The sequence below is a fragment of the Podarcis raffonei genome, chromosome 3, assembly GCF_027172205.1.
Source record: "Podarcis raffonei isolate rPodRaf1 chromosome 3, rPodRaf1.pri, whole genome shotgun sequence".
Classification (NCBI taxonomy): domain Eukaryota; kingdom Metazoa; phylum Chordata; class Lepidosauria; order Squamata; family Lacertidae; genus Podarcis; species Podarcis raffonei.
Window position 1 is genome coordinate 117,926,381 of NC_070604.1, and position 7,938 is coordinate 117,934,318.

General features: G+C 45.3%; 1 long non-coding RNA gene across 3 annotated transcripts; it reads right to left on the reverse strand.

Moving 5' to 3' along the window:
* Window positions 1-1,971: 1,971 nt before the first annotated feature.
* Window positions 1,972-7,028, reverse strand: LOC128411407 (uncharacterized). Of its 3 annotated transcripts, none has more exons than XR_008329795.1 (3): window positions 6,933-7,028; window positions 4,158-4,244; window positions 1,972-2,361 (listed from the first exon to the last, which is right to left on the reverse strand). It is a non-coding gene; the product is annotated as an uncharacterized LOC128411407 (long non-coding RNA). The 3 variants fall into 3 exon arrangements; XR_008329796.1 differs by lacking the exon at window positions 6,933-7,028 and adding an exon at window positions 5,570-5,698; XR_008329794.1 differs by lacking the exon at window positions 6,933-7,028 and adding an exon at window positions 5,585-5,694.
* Window positions 7,029-7,938: the final 910 nt, after the last annotated feature.

Consider the following 7,938-nt stretch of genomic DNA (forward strand, 5'->3'; position numbering starts at 1 on the left):
ACCCAGACTGGTGCAGAATAACTTCCCAGTAAATTAAGCCCCGTGTGAATTACTGGAATCAGCCTGTGTCATTTAGGTTTACATCTTCATGTATCAAAGCATCCTGGTCTGCAAAGGACACTGACAGCCTTGGGATGGTTCCACAGAGAGTTCTTGGAGGTCTATACCAAGACCCAAATAATTACCGCCCAGTCAGTCTGACATCAATACCAGGGAAGATTCTGGAGCAGATCATTAAGCAAACAGTCTGTGAGCACCTAGAAAGGAATGCTGTGATCACCAATAGTCAGCATGGATTTCTGAAAAATAAGTCATGTCAGACTAACCTGATCTCGTTTTTTGACAGAATTACAAGCCTGGTAGATGAAGGGAATGCAGTGGATGCAGCCTACCTTGATTTCAGCAAGGCATTTGACAAGGTGCCCCATGATATTCTTGTAAAGAAGCTGGTAAAATGCGGTCTTGACTATGCTACCACTCAGTGGATTTGTAACTGGCTGACTGACCGAACCCAAAGGGTGCTCATCAATGGTTCCTCTTCATCCTGGAGAAGAGTGACTAGTGGGGTGCCACAGGGTTCTGTCTTGGGCCTGGTCTTATTCAACATCTTTATCAACGACTTGGATGATGGACTCAAGGGCATCCTGATCAAATTTGCAGATGACACCAAACTGGGAGGGGTGGCTAACACCCCAGAGGACAGGATCACACTTCAAAACGACCTTGACAGATTAGAGAACTGGGCCAAAACAAACAAGATGAATTTTAACAGGGAGAAATGTAAAGTATTGCACTTGGGCAAAAAAAATGAGAGGCACAAATACAAGATGGGTGACACCTGGCTTGAGAGCAGTATATGTGAAAAGGATCTAGGAGTCTTGGTTGACCACAGACTTGACATGAGCCAACAGTGTGACGCGGCAGCTAAAAAAGCCAATGTAATTCTGGGCTGCATCAATAGGAGTATAGCATCTAGATCAAGGGAAGTAATAGTGCCACTGTATTCTGCTCTGGTCAGACCTCACCTGGAGTACTGTGTCCAGTTCTGGGCACCACAGTTCAAGAAGGACACTGACAAACTGGAACGTGTCCAGAGGAGGGCAACCAAAATGGTCAAAGGCCTGGAAACAATGCCTTATGAGGAACGGCTAAGGGAGCTGGGCATGTTTAGCCTGGAGAAGAGGAGGCTAAGGGGTGATATGATAGCCATGTTCAAATATATAAAAGGATGTCACATAGAGGAGGGAGAAAGGTTGTTTTCTGCTGCTCCAGAGAAGCGGACACGGAGCAATGGATCCAAACTACAAGAAAGAAGATTCCACCTAAACATTAGGAAGAACTTCCTGACAGTAAGAGCTGTTTGACAGTGGAATTTGCTGCCAAGGAGTGTGGTGGAGTCTCCTTCTTTGGAGGTCTTTAAGCAGAGGCTTGACAACCATATGTCAGGAGTGCTCTGATGGTGTTTCCTGCTTGGCAGGGGGTTGGACTCGATGGCCCTTGTGGTCTCTTCCAACTCTATGATTCTATGATTCTATGATTCTACATACTGAACTAAGCATTCAGCAGGGACACGGGTGGCGCTGTGGTCTAAACCACTGAGCCTCTTGGGCTCGCCAATTGGAAGGTCAGCAGTTTGAATCCCAGCGACGGAGTGAGCTCCCGTTGCTCTGTCCCAGCTCCTGCTAACCTAGCATTTCGAAAGCATCCCAGTGCAAGTAGATAAATAGGTACCACTGTGACGGGAAGGTAAACGGCGTTTCCGTGCGCTCTGGTTTCCATCACGGTGTTCAGTTGTGTCAGAAGCAGTTTAGTAATGCTGGCCACAGGACCCAAAAAGCTGTCTGTGGACAAACGCCAGCTCCCTCAGCCTAAAAGTGAGATGAGCGTCGCAAACCCATAGTTGCCTTTGCCTGGACTTAACTGTCCAGGGGTCCTTTACCTTTACCTTTAAGCATTCAGCATCCCAACAAATTTGCCCCTCCTTCCACAGGGGAACTTTATTTGCCAAGCATAGATACATGAAGATATGACTGAAATAAAATCTTAGATGAGGTCTGAACAATCAATGAGGATTCCTGGACAATCAATGCTGGTTGTTCCCAAGTGTTGTTTCAGAATGGCGAGGAAGGCCTTGCTGACAGAAGTCATTGCAGCTGAGCTTCCAGCAGCCAACTTGAAGAACAGGTGAGATGGGTGAGGATGCACATGAAGGCTAATCCCCCATCTTTGAGCAGCAGACTCTTTTGAAATGGCAGGGCACATCCAGGAATAGACCCGAAGGGCAGGTCTGATTGACTGGCTGAATGCAGTACCCTCCCATGGAGGAGCAAGTAAGAAGTGCGGCGTCTGCAGGGCTGTCTTCTGTAGAAACAACAACAGAAGGTTTAGAATCACAGAGCTGGACCACCTAGTTCAGTCTTCATCAACCTGGTGTCTTTCATGTATTTGCAACTCCCATCATCCCTAGCCAACCCCATGGATGGGGCCAATTGTAGTTGGAGTCCAAAACACCTAAAGGGCACGAAATGGGCAAAGGCTGATCTGATTTTTGGAGGACATCCAAAAATGAAGCACCCTTGATAAAGTCCAGCTTCTGCTAAAAAAAAGGAGAGTGAGCAACCTTCTGAGGCCCTCTGCCCCACCATTCAACAGCTTGTACCATCAGAAACTTCTTCCTTGTACAGTGGTGTCTTGGGTTACATACGCTTCAGGTTACAGACGCTTCAGGTTACAGACTCCACTAACCCAGAAATAGTACCTTGGGTTAAGAACTTTGCTTCAGGATGAGAAGAGAAATCGTGCTCCGGTGGCACGGCATCAGCAGGAGGCCCCATTAGCTAAAGTGGTGCTTCAGGTTAAGAACAGTTTCAGGTTAAGAACAGACCTCCAGAATGAATTAAGTACTTAACCCGAGGAACTATTGTAGTTAATCTGCTTTCCTTTTTTGCCATTTGAACCACCCTTTGGTTTAGATTCTAACATGTGGAGTAGTTTTCCCCAACCTGATATTTTTTGGATGGCATCTCAACCACCGACCTTGGGTGAGGCTGCAGCAACCTTGAGATCCCACTTTGTTTTAGACTTAAACCATCTGCCTCAGAAGATCAGTGCTAGTGTTGGTCCACTAACAGTGATTGATACTGGCGGATACTGGGGTATCTCTGGAAGCATAATTTGACCAGAAGCAGGGGAGCAGGGAAGTGTCCAAATCTGCTAGAAGGGCACACCTGAAGTAAGGAAATAAGGAAAGTGACTGCCGGTGAAATTGGTACCAGACTGCAATTTGAAAAGGAGAACATCTGTAAATAGTCTTCTGTAGAGCGATACGGAGACAGTCAGATCAGGGGTGGAGAAAGCAATGGAGGTCAAGTCTAGGCAATGACTACAACTTCCACCTTCCTTAGCAATCTATCTGTAAAACACACAGAGGCTGTGGCCAATTATTTCATCATTTTTGCTATTATTCTTTTTAATCTTTCTTGGAAATTTTCCAGTAACACATACGGCAAGCCTTACCTTCTGTGGTGGTCATGGGGGACTTAGAAACATATACTAAGAATCTACAAGTATGTGTTTTAGAACAGAAAAAATGAACCTATATATTTAGGTCAGTATATTAGAACAAACAAATGATTTATTCCCCTGATATTTTTTAACACGATTCTAACCCGACTGACTATTCTCTGCTCTTGTAATTTTGTAGCTTTCCCCATGTATTATATTTCATTTTTGCATGTACAGTCATACTTCATGTTGCTTTAGGTTCATGTTGCGTCTTTTCAGCTTGCGAACACGGCAAACCCTGAAGTGTATACTTCCGGGTTTCACCACTTGTGTGTGCGCAGAAGCGTTCTGCAAGCTTTGCACATGCACAGAAGTGCTCTATTGCGTCATGCATGTGCACAGAAATGGCGCTCTAGTTATGCACTTTTTGGGGTGCAAACGGCACCCCGGAACTGATTGAGTCTGTAACTAGAGGTACCACTGTATGCTTTAATTGTTGCTGCAAACAGCCCTGGGAATAGAGTTAGAGGATGGAATAAAAACAAATATTAGAGCTGTGCTCCAGATCCAGCTGGATCCTGGATCCCAAGCCAAATCAGAACATGAACATGGGGGGTGGGGTAGGGGGTGGCGCATGTTCTGTCATCACTCACCTTGAACAGTCCATAGTAATAGTAAGATGGCAGCAGAGAGGCAATGAAGGATCTTCATGACTGAAGTTCAGCTGGATTCTCAGTAACCTTAGAAAGAAGACACACTGAGATGAAAGCAGACTGGATAAGAAATCTGTGCACTTATTAAGCCAGGGGTTGCCAGTGTAGTGTCCATGGGCACCAGTGTGCCTCAATACCTCCTATGGTGCCCACAAAGGCACTCAGTAAATATCTCCTCACCAATCTCCGAAACACAAGATGCTCTTACTGTCCAGTCTCTGTGCTGGCTTAGAACCTCCTACGTTGAATACACCCCCTTAAAGATGCCTGTATTTCACTGAATGCCAGGACTGGACACCCACCCTCCCATCAGTTCTGGACAGACAGGAGAAGAGCTTCTCTCTGCGAGCCAACTCAGTGATGGATAATGAAGTATAAACACCAACAATTGCGAGCACTCCAATTGGAGAACAGCCTTTACCAAAGGACTTTGATGAAACTCGAACTCAGGTCAAAATGGAGAAACGTGCTAAGAGGAAGGCACGTTTGGCAAACCCTCACCATGATCAACTCCTGCCCGGAAACCTATGCTCCCACTGTGGAAGGATGTGTGGATCCAGAATTAGACTACACCAGGGGTCAGCAAACATTTTCAGCAGGGGGCCGGTCCACCGTCTCTCAGACCTTGTGGGGGCCGGACTACCGTATTTTTTGCTCTATAAAACTCACTTTTTCCCTCCTAAAAAGTAAGGGGAAATGTGTGTGCGTCTTATGGAGCGAATGCAGGCTGCACAGCTATCCCAGAAGCCAGTACAACAAGAGGGATTACTGCTTACACTGCACAGCGATCCCTCTTAGTGTTCTGGCTTCTGAGATTCGGAATATTTTTTTCCTCCTCCAAAAACTAGGTGTGTCTTGTGGTCTGGTGCGTCTTATAGAGCGAAAAATACGGTCTATTTTGAAGGGAAAAAATGAATGAATTCTATGCCCCACAAATAACCCAGAGATGCATTTTAAATAAAAGGACACATTCTATTCATGTAAAAACACACTGATTCCTGGATCATCCATGGGCCGGTTTGAGAAGGCAATTGGGCCGGATCCGGCCCCTGGGCCTTAGTTTGCCTACCCATGGCCTACACAATTAAGACTGAGTTCATGGAAGGCAATCTTACTCGGCTACGAGTGATCGCCAAAGCAGAAGGATAATCAAAGTACTCTTTCTGCCATGGATGGACTGGCAGATAGGGAGGTGGTGCCTACACCATTTGGTGACCCTGCCTCTTTCTCTGCACTGTCAAGATGTGGCAACCTTTATGCCACGCCCACATGGCAGCCATTTTGTGGCTGGTGCCCTTGGCAAATGTGCCCAAAAGGTTTGCTTGACCCCTCTCCTATTCTAACCAGCTCACCGCACTGGGCCTCACCCATGGATCCTTTTGTGATGACAGTAGCACTGTAAATACTGGAGCTTGCTCAGAATTCCAAGGAGGAACAGGTTTGTCAGTTGGTATGAAGGCAGTTACAGGGGCCTGAAAGAGGAAGACCTGTGTGTGTGTGTGTGTGTGTGTGTGTGTGTGTGTGTGTCTGTTACACAGTGCAATTCTATATCTGCCTCCTCAGAGAGACTGCTATATGCATAAAGATGGAAAGGTACAACTGTACCCACTATAGAAGAATGGCTGATAAAATCATTGGATCTGGCTGAGATGGTGAAGTTAACATGTCTAACGACGGGAAAATAATTGCTGACATTTGCTAAGGATGGGAAATTTCTTATGGACTTTGTGCGTGAAAGACAAAATAGACTTGTAATATTATATGTATATTATATGTAGCTGCAGGACAGAGAGCCAGAAGTCCCTTTACTTTTTTCTTTATTTTGGTAGCTCTTCCTGTCTTTCCCTTTTCTCTCCATTTCTCTTTTTCTTAGGTCTCTCTCCTTTTCTGGTCTTCTTTCTTGCTCTTCATTCTGACTTGGTCCTTTTTTTAGACTAAGTAGCTGTATTACCTTAGTATGTTATTTTAAGGTAAAGGTAAAAAGGTAAAGGACCCGTGGACGGTTAAGTCCAGTCCAAGGCAACTATGGGGTTGCGACGCTCATCTCGCTTTCAGGCTGAGGGAGCCGGCGTTTGTCTACAGACAGTTTTCCAGGTCATGTGGCCAGCATGACTAAACTGCTACTGGTGCACTAAGGACCGTGACGAGTGTTTTGTAATGGGTATGTATTTCTGTATATCTATGAATAAGTACCACACACACACACAAACACACATCTGCCTCCTCAGAAATAAATATCATTGGGCTCAGTGGGTCTTGCTCCCAGGTCAATGTGTATAGAATTGCATTCATAATGATCTCTCTCTCTCTCTCTCTCTCTCAAGTGAATGAAGTTCATGTCTCAACAGAAGTCATTCATATGCAGTAACGTATCACGTGCCAAGTGTTCACATGATTTATGGGCTGGCTCACACTCAAACATGCATCAGGCATTGGCTTCAGCATCCAACAATGCTTTGCATTACACTCGTAATTTTCACACTGTTCACATGGATTCCAAAATAGCAGTCACATGCAACGATACGCAGACACTGACGTAGCACTCTCTGCAGCTGCGTGGTCTTCTTGAGTTTAGCCTTTGATAAGAAAAGGAAATCTAGAACTATCCAATTGCTTTCCCCCCCCCCCAAGACTCTTGTGCCCGGCCAGTTCCTCCATAATACACACAGAGAAAAACACACCTTGACAGGAAAATGAAAGAAAAAACCCTTTTACCTTTGTGACGGGGAAGAGGGATATTGGTTGCAGGGAGATCTTGCAGAGAGCCTCTCTGCCTATCTGACTCTGAGCTGAAAATGACTGCCATACAGAAGCTCAGAGGTGTAGTTTCCTGCCAGGCTCCTGGGGACTGTAGTTTTCTCAACTTCCTGATTCAAATGCCAAACAAAGCAACGTTCTGCAATATGCCTCTGGGTATCCGTTTCTGGGAACTGCAAATGGAGAGAGGTCTATTGTGACTGTTAGATAGATGTGCAAATATAGGATAGGGGATGCCTGGCTTGACAGCAGACAATGTGAAATGGATATAGAGTTTTTAGTGGACCACAAGTCTGGCATGAATCAACAGTGTGATGCAGCAGCAAAAATAAAACTAAATAAAACCAATGCAGTTCTAGGATGCATCAACAATAGAGTACAGCTCCAGCAAAGTAATAGTAATATAGTGGTACCTCGGGTTACAGATGCTTCAGGTTACAGACACTTCAGGTTACAGACTCCGCTAACCCAGAAATAGTACTTTGGGTTAAGAACTTTGCTTCAGGATGAGAACAGAAATCATGCGGCGGCGGTGTGATGGCAGTGGGAGGCCCCACTAGCTAAAGTGGTACCTCAGGTTAAGAACAGTTTCAGGTTAAGAATGCAACTCCAGAATGAATTAAGTTCTTAACCCAAGGTACTACTGTAGAAGTAAAAAGATTTAGTTACAGGTACATGTTGGTCTGCCGTAGTCTGGGGGGGGGGGATTCCTTCCAGTAGTACCTTAGAGACCAGCTAAGTTTGTTCTTGGTATGAGCTTTTGTGTGCATGCACACTTCTTCAGATACACTGAAAAAGAAGTCACCAGACCCTTATATATAGTGAGAGGTTGGGGAGGGGTATTACTCAGAAGGGTGTTAGGAATGGGTGATTGGCTGAAAGGTGTGGTAAACCTGTTGACGACTGTTAACGACTGCAATTGGTCTTACAGGAAAAAACAAGGGATGAGATGGCTAAAAATAGC